Source organism: Trichosurus vulpecula, chromosome 8, assembly GCF_011100635.1.
Source record: "Trichosurus vulpecula isolate mTriVul1 chromosome 8, mTriVul1.pri, whole genome shotgun sequence".
Lineage (NCBI taxonomy): Eukaryota > Metazoa > Chordata > Mammalia > Diprotodontia > Phalangeridae > Trichosurus > Trichosurus vulpecula.
In genome coordinates, this window is record NC_050580.1 from 211,301,040 (window position 1) to 211,313,780 (window position 12,741).

Here is a 12,741-nt window from a genome sequence, read left to right on the forward strand (position 1 = left end):
GGGTTTTATAGAATGAATAGAAATTTAACAGGTGAAATGGCAGGGGGAGAGGGGAGGAGATATTCTTACAGTAGGGAAATGCCTGAGCAAGAGTTCAGAGGTGTTATCAAATGTGCAGATTTCATAAACCTGGCAAAGATACCTAATATATTGGGATAACATTCATTAAAATCTTCAAGCCTAAGGTAGACAAGTAGAATCCCAAAATGAATAAAATTACATAAAACAAGAAGATACTTTTCCTGATGCCAAAGCTCCAAAATCTTGAAAAAGTGAAGTTAGATCTGTTAATTGTGCCGAAGTCATAACCATCAGCATTGTAGATGTAATAAGCTTTCACATTTCACCAGATTTTTGTGATTTTTTATTGTTTGATTGAAGTAGCTTTTTAGATAAGGCAAAGAACAGTGAAGATAGTGAAAACATAGAAGAGATGAATGATAAAGAGTAGAAGAAGAAAAAAAGAAATGGCCAAAGATATCTAAGCCCTCAAATTGATAATTTTATGCCACAAAACTTGATAGTCCTTAAACTCACACACAATCTGCAAATACATTTTTACTCTTGCTTTTATATCTCTACCAAAATCTCTATAAATTCTATCATGCAAAATAGCAAAGGGTTGGAGGAAAAAGGGTTTCTAAAAACGCTGAGATGGATAGACAGATTAATGAAGTTTCTGTCTACTCTTCATTCTAATTTGTAAACAGCCCTGCAGTTGTCAAAGATTAAAATCAGCCTCCAGAAGACTATGCATAGGGCTCCATCTGAGTGATTTTTATAACATATCAAAGAAAATATAAAATCAGATAAGTCATGATGCCTGGCTTTAAAGCAACAGAAATTTCTTGTAAGACAAAATGGTACCCAAACTTGTTTACTTGACAGCTCAGCCATTAATTTAAGAAAGGTTAAAATGAATAACCACCCAGGTTACAGTTGCCTTGCTGGAATCCCTCTCCTATAATCTCATAGTTTTTTCACCTAATTAATTTTCCCTTTCCTTGCACCAGAGTTTCATAAGTGTATCTTGTTTGGAGGAGATTAAGAGTCACACACTTCATTAGCAAGGTGTAAATTATCAGAGAGACCCTCTCCATCCACCTGCTTAATTGGGTTAATGAAGCATCTCTGTGGGGCCTTGCTAAGGCAGCAATCCTCTCTGCTCTCTGCAGATTTTTTACCACTGCTGCTTGAAAAACAGGGAAGAGTTTAAAGCTGTCGCCAGCCAGTTTTTTTTCCAGCAAGCAGAATCTTTTTCTTAAAAGTTTGGCTTGGTAACCAGTGTTAGGGAATCCAAAAGCTATCTTCCCAAGGAAAATGACCTACAAATGTGTTTAGCTTTTTTTGCCCTTCCCTCTCTACTTCACTTTTTAAGGGTTACCTAAAATAGCCATGATTCTGCCCTAAGCCTGGTGCTGCACATCTCTGTTTAAGAGAATCAACTTGTTGCTAGGCTCTGATGAACGTAACTGTAAGAATTGGCAGAGTCTGTATCTAGCTATTAAATCCCAATTCTGGCACCCTCACTTAAGGCCAAAGTTGTAGTGAAGGAAAAATGAATCAGAAATCAGTAAATCAAAGGCCATGAATTTTATTTGAAAAGGAAAAAACCTCAGACCAAATTATATTTATGGTATGATAGTCAATATAACTTTTTATGATATTTATTTTGAACTTAAATACAGAAAGACCCCAAAAAGAGCATTTCCAAGTAAACAAGCACAACATAAAAAGAGGATTCCATATAAAACCATGAATTTCCATTTCACATTGTTTGCTTTTAAAAAAAACCTATGTAATAAATACTACACATTGTTTTCAAAGCTATCCTGCTTTTCTGTGCTTCCTTCCAAGTCTTCTTTTGTTATAATGTATCTTTGAAGTATTGCTCTGAATTAAAACTCAGCCATTGAACCATATTATCAAAGAGGAACCACAAGATACAGTGCATCGTCTTGCTACTAAAAAAAAGTATTTCAGCAAACTGCTTTAATTGAGCAGGACTGACTGCTTATTGATATCACTGTTTTGGGGAATGAATGGTGAGTATTTATTGAAAAAATAATGCATGAAATGCATTGGATTTAAAGTGGATACCATTTGTATTTCTAAAATCATTACATTGCTAAGACGCATGCTGTTTGATAAAATTAAATTTTAAAATAAGTTAAAGAATTCATTGTATTTATGTCTTTGTGGTTCTGTAGTAAATCTCTTTTCAATCTATCCTCTTCTCCAAATACTGAATCAGCCCAACCTGAATGACCAGTAGAAAAATACTTTCCTCCTACATTTGTACCTTAGACTATTTTATAAAGAAAACAAAGGTGTGTAATGAAAAGAAATAACCAATACCAGAAAATTGATTCATAGTTCATAAATTTTTAGAACTATAAGGTCATTTATTTCACCTCTGTCCTTTTAGAGACAAGAAGACTGAAGCCCAGGAAGGTGTAGTGACTTCCCCAACATCAGAGAGACCATAACCATCAGAGATAGGATTTATTACCTAGGCCCCTGGAATCCAGAATAATGGTTCTTCCCCAGGTACTAAGTAGAACCATTTCTCCCTCTAAATGTATTTTCTCTCACAAAGAGAGAATAGAATGAAAGGTCACAGGAATGGGGATGTGATATGGGGAGTGGGAGAATTCACAAAGCCATGTCATAACATGTTTTTGTTTGGGCTGCTATCCAGAAATAAATATGCTAATAGAGTTCAATTCCTGCTATGATATTCATTACTTTCTGGTTACCTGCCTTCAGCACACTGCGACACGAAAATCCAAGATCAGTTCTCATCCTTTTAACAATCTTTTACATGCACCACCCTACACCAAAAACATATACATACCAGAGCATTATAAAATGTTTCCTTCCATCTTTCTTGTTATAGGAGTCCCAGTGGTGTGGTGGTAAATATTTGACAGTGAGGGAGGGGAAGGAATAAGGATTTATATAGCACCTACTATGTGATAGGCACTGCACTAAGCTCTTTTACAAATATTCTCTCATTTGATCCTCACAACAACCCTGGGAGGTACACACATAGGTGCTACTGTCATCCATATTTTACTGTTGAGGAAACTGAGGCAAACAAGTTTTTGCTAACCCTTCTAACAACCAATGCTGGGGGATAGGGATGCTATTCATGACACAATTTTAAGTTTAATCTGCATCATTAATATTTTCTCTTTCACTTTCTTAAGTCTAAACAATCAACAAAATAATAAATCAAGTCCAAATTTGTGGCATTTGTTAATTTCCAAGATGTAAACGCTAGCACTGAAAATTTAACAAACGGCTCTCACAATCTGGCTGCACTACACCCCTGGATCATAGGGCTATTTAATGTGTATCATACTCAAATTTTCTCATCACTTAGGTCAACACTGATAATGCATATATGATAGTAAGTTTTAGGTGCATAGGATTTTTCCTTTATTATTAATGGGCAGTTAACAAAATGGCAAGTGAATCTAGTTTCATTCAAGCTTCTTAACACCTCTTAATAGTAAGATCTGGTTCTTAACTCTCAGTCCTGGTTACAATGAATATGTTGTTAAGATTAAAACAAAACAAAACAAAACAAAGCCTTTACATTTTGAGTAGGTGCTTTATTCATTTCCTTTATACTCATTACTAGTACAGATAGCTGTCTCGTTCTGATGTAACAATTTTTTTTTTTTGCACAATGTAATCTCCAAGATTCATTAACCAGCTAGGGTGTGACAAGTGTCCAGTTCTCAGTATTCAGAAAGAAACCCCCCTTTCCAATAATGTCATGGGTTTATTTTCTATCTTTTCTTAAATACAAAAATAAAACAAAAACAAAGCCTCCCCATTGATTCCTGGATACCTTAAGAGGTGAAATTTGGCATTACATTCTATATTTGGACAGTGAGTGGCTGCATGGGAGGAATGGTCTCTAATCTGCTTTGGAGCTCCTTCTAGATCATGTCTTTGAAAGCAAGTCAGCTGAGAGAAATGTTTTAATTCAAAATAAGATTCATTAACCTCTGCTGCTGCAGGCACACTATCCCTAGTGTTTACTGGGAAACTGTACATTATAGCTTCAAGTCAATTTAATCATCTGTAAATATTAACCTACCCTGACAACTATTGATACTATACTTATTTTGCAAATACTTTCCAGAGTACAAGTAAGAAATTGGATCTATGGGGAGAGCCACCTGCAATGTCAAGTGAATCTTAAGAATGTGGGTGTGGTCTCAGGCAGAGGCAATGCACCACATAATTCATTAGTGTGTACACCTCAGTGATTTTATTTTTTAAAAGCTCAGTGTTTTTTTAAATAATCAGAAAGTAGATTTTTTTTATTAGCAAGAAACTAAAACTAAATTTAACTTCAATTGTTTTAAATTAACAACTTCATTTTTCTTTAAAAATAGAAATTTAAACTGAGACACAAAACTCAATTTCTTGAGACATTCTGGTTTGCATAGGCACACAGACCATCTATGATAACATAAAACTTACCTGATCAGAACTTATGAGTTAACTTCACAATGCTATTTCACCATGTGAACCCAGATATGGGATTTTAAAAAACCCTCACATATGCTTTCTTTTATTTCTTTTCATTCTTTTTCTTTTATTTAGAATTCCAAGTTCTCTCCCTCCCTTCAGGTCCTCCCTAACCCATTGAGAAGGCAATATGATATCTATTATACCTGTGAAGTCGTGCATAACATATTTGTACATTAGCCATGTTGCAAAAAAAAAAGCAAAAAAAATGGTAAAAACAACATGCTTCAGTCTATACTCAGAGTTCATCAGTTTTCTCTCTGCAGGTAGACACTGTTTTCAGTTATGAGTTATTTGTAATTATCTTGGATCACAGTATTGATCAGAGTAGCTAAGTCTTTCACAGCTGATCATTGTTACAATATTATTGTTGGTGTGTACAGTGTTCTGGTTCTGGTCACTTCACTTTACATCAGTTAAAGAAACTCTTCTCAAGCTTTTCTGACCATCCTGCTCATCATTTCTTAAAGCATAGTGGTATTCCATCACAATCATATACTACAACGTGTTCAACCATTCCCCAAGGAAGGTCCCAATTCTTAATTCTTTGCCAACATAAAAAGAGCTTCTATAAATATTTTTGTCCATATAAGTCCTTTTCCTTTTCCTTTGATCTCTTTGGGATAAGGACCTAGTAATGGTGATGCTGGATCTAAGGGTGTGCATATTTTATAGTCCTTTTATCATGGTTCTGAATTGTTCTGCAAGCTTTTGGACGAGTTGTACCTATTTTTCCACATCCCCTTCAAAATTTATCATTTTCCTTTTCTGTCATATTAGTCAATCTGATAGGTGTGAAGTGGAATCTCAAAGTTGTTTTAATTGGCATTTCTCTAATCAATGGTGATTTAGAATATTTTTCCATGTTACTATTGATAACTTTGATTTCTTCTTCTGAAAACTACCTGTTGCTATCCTTCGACCATTTGCCAATTAAGAAATGGCTTTTATTTTTTATAAATTTGACTCAGCTCCTTATACATTTGAGAAATAAGGCCTTTATCAGAGAAATTTGCTGTAAATTACTAATCCACCCTTTCTCCTGCTTTCCTTCTAATTTTGGGTACATTGGTTTTGTTTGTGCAAAACTTTTTAATTTCATGTAATCAAAATTATTCATTTTATCTGTTGTGATCCTCTCTATCTCTTGTTTTTAAATTCTTCCCTTATCCATATATCTGCCAGGTAAATTTTTCCATGCTACCCTAATTTGCTTACAGTATCACCCTTTATGTCTAATTCATGTACCCGTTTCGACCTTATTTTGGTGTATGGTAAGAGATGATGGTCTATCTCTAGTTTTTGACAAACTGCTTTCCAGTTTTCCTAGTTTTGTCAAATAGTGAGTTCTTGCCCCAAAAGCTTAGCTCTTTGGGTTTATCAAACACTAGATTACTACTGTCGCTTACCACTGTGTTGTATAACTAATTTGTTCCAGTTATCAACCATTCTATTTCTTAGCCAGTGCCAGATTGCTTTCATGATCAGTGCTTTGTAACATAAGTTTGAAATCTAATACTACTAGATTGTCTTCCTTCACTTTTTTTAATGATTCCCTTGATATTCTTGTTCTTTCATTCTTCTAGATGAGTTGTGTTATTTTTTCTAACTCCATAAAATAATTCTTTGGTAGTTTGATTGGTATGGCACTGAATAAGTAAATTAAGTGAGGTAGAATTATAATTTGTATTTTGGTGGTTTTGCCTGCCATAAGCAATTAATATTTCTCCAGTTGTCTATATTTTATTTTATTTGTATGAAAAATGTTTTGTAATTGTGTTCATATGGTTCCTGAATTTCACTTAGCAGCTTCTCAAGTACTTTATACTGTCTTCTGTTATTTTAAATTGAATTTTTCTTTCTATCTCTTCCTAATGGGTTTGTTGGTAATATATAGAAATGCTAATAATTTATGTGGATTTATTTTACATCTTTCAACTTTGATAAAGTTGTCAATTGATTTCACTAGTTTTTAAAAATTTGATCCTCTAGGATTCTCTAAGTATACTATTATGTAATTTGTAAAGAATGTTAGTTTTGTTTCATCGTTGCCTATTCTTATTCTTTCTATTTCTTTTTCTTATCTTATTGCTATAGCTAGCATTTCTAATACAATATTGAATAACAGTAGTGATATTCTAATACAGTACTGAATAATGGTGGTAAAGCAAGGATGGACATACTTGCTTTTGTTGTTGTTGTTATTGTTCAGCACTTCAATTGTATCTAACTCTTTGAGACCCTTTTATCCTCCACTGTCTCTCAAAGTTTGTCCAAGTTCATGCCTATTATTTCCATGACACTATCTGTTCATCTCATTCTCTGCCATCTCCTTTTACTTTTGCCCTCAATCTTTCCCAACATCATGAGATCATGTGGCCAAAGTATTTAAGCTTCAGCTTTAGTATTTGACCTTCCAGTGAATAGCCTGAACTAATTTCTTTAGGTATTGACTGATTTGATCTCCTTGGTATCCAAGGGACTCTCAAATGTCTTCTCCAGCACCACAATTAAAAATGTCAATTCTGCCAAGATGGCGGCTGGTAAGCAGGAACTAGAGTGAGCTCCGTACCGAATCCCTCCAAAAACCTATAAAAAATGGCTCTGAACCAATTCTAGAACGGCAGAACCCACAAAACAGCAGAGGGAAGCAAGGCTCCAGCCCAGGATAGCCTCGATGGTGAGGTCTATCCCACACGGAGCTGGGAGCTGGGAGCTGGGAACGGAGTGGAGCAGAACCCAGCCTGAACGGTGTGGACCATTCAGACCAGAAGCCGGGCAGAGGGGGCCCTAGCGCCCTGAATCAGTGAGCTGCGGCAGTTACCAGACTCCTTAACCCACAAATACCAAAGACTGCGGAGAAGGTTAGTGGGAAAAGCTGTGGGAGTAGAAGAAGTTCTCGGTTCGGCTACCAGCTCCGGGGGCAGCAGAGGTGGGGCAGCTATAGCTGCTCTTGCTTCTGGACCCAGGCCCACCTGGTGGGAGGAATTAAGTGGTGGATCAGAGCAGGAGTGCTCAGCCTGCTGAAGATCTAAGCCCAGTCCGGGTTGGGGGTTGGGGAAGGAGCAGTGCTGGTGTGGCAGAGCTGGCACCTCCCCCACAAACGTGGAACATAGAACTCTCTAGTCTACAAGCAGTCATACCCCACTGAAAAACTCAAAGGTCAAGTTAGTTGGCTGGGAATATGGCCAGGCAGCGAAAACGCACCGAGATTCAGTCTCAGACTTTGGATTCTTTCTTTGGTGACAAAGAAGACCAAAACATACAGCCTAAAGAAGTCAACAAAGTGCAAGAGCCTACACCAAAAGCCTCCAAGAAAAACATGAACTGGTCCCAGGCCATGGAAGAGCTCAAAAAGGATTTGGAAAAGCAAGTTAGAGAAGTAGAGGAAAAATTGGGAAGAGAAATGAGAAGGATGCGAGAAAACCATGAAAAACAAGTCAATGACTTGCTAAAGGAGACCCAAAAAAATACTGAAAAATACACTGAAGAAAACAACACCTTCAAAAACAGACTAACTCAAATGGCAAAAGAGCTCCAAAAAGCCAATGAGGAGAAGAATGCCTTGAAAGGCAGAATTAGCCAAATGGAAAAGGAGGTCCAAAAGACCACTGAAGAAAATACTACTTTAAAAATTAGATTGGAGCAAGTGGAAGCTAGTGATTTTATGAGAAATCAAGATATTATAAAACAGAACCAAAGGAATGAAAAAATGGAAGATAATGTGAACTATCTCATTGGAAAAACCACTGACCTGGAAAATAGATCCAGGAGAGATAATTTAAAAATTATTGGACTACCTGAAAGCCATGATCAAAAAAAGAGCCTAGATATCATCTTTCAAGAAATTATCAAGGAGAACTGCCCTGATATTCTAGAGCCACAGGGCAAAATAGAAATTGAAAGAATCCATCGATCACCTCCTCAAATAGATCCCAAAAAGAAATCTCCCAGGAATATTGTTCGCCAAATTCCAGAGCTCCCAGATGAAGGAGAAAATACTGCAAGCAGCCAGAAAGAAACAATTTGAATATTGTGGAAAACCAATCAGAATAATCCAAGATCTGGCAGCTTCTACATTAAGAGATCGAAAGGGCTTGGAATACGATATTCCGGAGGTCAATGGAGCTAGGATTAAAACCTAGAATCACCTACCCAGCAAAACTGAGTATCATGTTCCAAGGAAAATTATGGAGTTTCAATAAAATAGAGGACTTTTCAAGCTTTCTCAGTGAAAAGACCAGAACTGAATAGAAAATTTGACTTTCAAACAGAAGAATCAAGAGAAGCATGAAAAGGTAATCAAGAAAAAGAACAAGAAAAAGAAATTGCAAGGGACTTACTAAAGGTGAACTGTTTTGTTGACATTCCTACATGGAAAGATGATGTGTATGATTCATGAGACCTCAGTATTAGGGTAGCTGAAGGGAATATGCATACATATATGTTTATGTATATATATGGCTGAATGTGTATTATGTATATATCTATGTGTGTATGTATGCATATATATATATATATATATATAGAGAGAGTGAGAGAGAGAGAGAGAGAGAGAGAGAGAGGAGGGAGGGAGGGAGGGAGAGGGAGAGAGCGGACACAGGGCGAATTGAAGATGAAGGGAAGATATCTAAAAGAAATAAAATCAAATTAAGGGATGAGAGAGGAACATACTAAGAGAGGGAGATAAGGAGAGATAGAATGGGATGGATTATCTCCCATAAAGGTGGCAAGAGGAAGCAGTTCTGTGGGAGGAGGGGAGAGGGTGGATGAGGGGGGAATGAGTGAACATTGCTCTCATCAGATTTGGCCTAAGGAGGGAATACCATACATACCCAATTGGGAATCTTACCCAACAGGAAAGAAGAGGGAAGAAGATAAAAAAAATGGGGGGGATGATGGAGGGGAGGGCAGATGGGGGTGGAGGTAGTCAAAAACAAACACTTTCGAAAGGGGACAGGGTCAAGGGAGAAAATTCAATAACGGGGGATGGGTTGGGAAGGAACAAAATATAGTTAGTCTTTCACAACATGAGTATTGTGGAAGGGTTATACATAATGATACACATGTGGCCTATGTTGAATTTCTTGACTTCTTAGGGAGGGTGGGTGGGAAGGGAAGAGGGGAGAGAATTTGGAACTCAAAGTTTTAAAAACAGATGTTCAAAAACAAACAAAAATGTTTTTGCATGCAACAAGAAAATAAGATACACAGGCAATGGGGCGTAAAAATTTATCTTGCCCTACAAGAAAGGAAGGGAAAGGGGATGGGAGGGGAGTGGGGTGACAGAGGGGAGCGCTGACTGGGGAACAGGGCAACCAGAATATATGCCATCTTGGACTGGGGGGGAGGGTAGAAATGGGGAGAAAATTTGTAATCCAAACTCTGGTGAAAATCAATGCTGAAAACTAAATATGTTAAATAAATTTTAAAAAAAAAGGAAAAAAATGTCAATTCTGCAACACTCAGCTTTCCTTATAGACCAACTCTCACAACCATACATTGCTACTGGAAAAACCATAGCCTGGACTATCTGGACCTTTGTTGGCAAGGTGACATCTCTGCTTTTCAGCATGCTGTCCATATTTGCCAGAGCTTTCCTTCTAAGGAGAAGAGCATCTTTTAATTTCATGTCTGTAGTCACCATCTACAATGAGCTTTGAGCCCAAGAATATAAAATCTGTCACTGCTTCCATTTCTTCGCCTTCTATTTGCCAGAAAGTGATGGGACTCATTGCCAGGATCTTAGATTTTTGATGCTAAAGTCAAGCCAGCTTTTATGCTCTCTTCTTTCACCCTCATCAAAAGGCTTATTGAGGCTTCTAGCTTATGCCTATTTCAGATAATGCTTGCTCTTGGTTTTAGATAGATATTACTTATCATTTTAAGAAGGGCTCCACTGATTCCTATGCTACCTAGTGTTTTAAATAAGAATGGGTGTTGTATTTTGTCAAGAGCTTTTTCTGCATCTATTGGTATAACTATATGATTTTTGGTGTTTTGTTATTGACTTGGTCAAAGTTTTCCCAATATTGAACCATCCCTGTATTCCTGGTATAAATCCTTCCTGATATAGTGTATGATCTTTGTGATTAATTGTTGTAATCTCCTTTCTAGTATTTTATTTAAAACAAATTTTTGCCTCACTATTCATTAGGGAAATTGGCCTATAATTTTATTTCTCTGTTTTTGCTGATTCTGGTTTAGGTATGAAAACCATGTTTGTGTAATAAAAGGAATTCGGTAGAACTCCTTCTTTACCTATTTTTTTTTCAAATAGTTTATATAGTATTGGGACTAATTGTCTTTTAAATGTTTGGTAGAATTCACTTGTAAATCCATCTAGTCCTTGGGATTTTTTCTTTGGGAGTTTATTTGTGGCTTGTTCAATTTGTTTTTCAAAGATAAGGTTATTTAAGAATTATATTTTGTCTTCTGTTAATCTGAGCAATTTTAAGTTTTGTAAATATTTACCCATTTCACTTAGATTGTCAGTTTTATTGGCATATAATTGGGCAAAATGGCTTCTAATAATTGCTTTAGTTTCATTGGTGACACATTGGTTTCTGATAATTGCTTTAATTTCATTGTGACACATTCACCTTTTAAAAGTTTTGATAGTGGTAATTTGGTTTTCTTTTTTGTTTTGTTTTGTTTTGGGGGGGGGTTTGGCAGGGCAATTGGGGTTAAGTGACTTGCCCAAGGTCACACAGCTAGTACATGTGTCAAGGGTCTGAGGCCGGATTTGAACTCAGGTCCTCCTGACTCCAGGGCTGGTGCTCTACTTACTGCACCACCTAGATGCCCCAATTTCCTTTTTATAAATCAAAGTAACCAATGGCTTACTTGTTTTGTTGTATTTTTTTTTCATAAAACCGGCTGTTAGTTTTATACATGAGCTTAATTATTTTAAATTTTCAAATTTATTGATTTCTCCTTTGATTTTTAGGAGTCCTATTTTGGCATTTAGTAGGGGATTTTTCATTTGTTCTTTTTCTAGCTTTTAAGTTGCATGCCCAGTTCATCGATCTGCTCTTTCTTTCTTCTTTTTCTCTCTTTACAGATAGACATTTTCTGTTAAGCATTGCTTTGGCTGCATCCCACAAATTTTGATATGTCATCTCATTGTTGTCATCTTAAATTGATTGGTTCTATGATTTGTTCTTTGACCCACTCATTCTTTAGGAATTTTCCCCATTCTTCCTCTCTTACCCCTTCTCTAGTGATTCTTCTTTCTCACTCCTCCATTTCTTTGGAGATCATCCCAACATAACTGACTCATACCCATGTCCTCTGTTTATATAGACTCCTTCTAACTGCCTTAATAATTATAAAGTTCTTAGGAGTCATTTTCCCACACAGTAATATAAACAGTTTAATGTTATTAATTCCCTTATGAATTCTTTTTAATGTTTATCTTTTCACACTCCTCTTTAGTGTTGTGTTTTAATATCAAATTTTCTATTCAGTTCTGGTCTTTTCATCAGGAATGCTTGAAAGTCCTCTATTTTATTAAATATCCATTTTCCCCCTTTAACGATTATGCTCAGTTTTTCTGGGTAAGTTTTTCTTGGTTGCAATCCTAGTTCCTTCGCCTTCCAGAATATCATATTCCAAGCCCTCCGCTTCTTGAACAGGCTAGCTGCTAAATCTTGTGTGATCTTGACTATGGCTTTATGGTATTTGAATGGTTTCTTTCTGGCAGCTTGAAATATTTTCCCCTTGACCTAGGAGCTTTGGAATTTGGCTATAATATTCCTGAGATTTTTCATTTTAGGATCTCTTTCGGGAGGTGATTGATGGATTCTTTTAATTTCTATTTTACTCTCTGTTTCCACAATATTGTGACAATTTTCCTTGATAATTTCTTGAAATATGAGGTCTAGGTTCTTTTTTTTTATCATGGCTTTCAAGTAGTCCAGTGATTTTTTTCGTGTTATCTCTCCTGTATCTATTTTCCAGGCCAGTTGTTTTTCCAATAAGGTATTTCATGTTTTCTTCTATTTTTTTCATTCTTTTGACTTTGTTTTGTTTATTGATATCTCATGAAGCCATTAACTTCTACTTGTCCAATTCTAACTTTTAAGAAATTATTTGCTTCTGTGAGCTTTTGTACTTCTTTTTCCATTTGGTCAGTTCTGCTTTTTTAAAGAATTCTTTTCTTTGGTATTTTTTGTGCCTCTTTTACCA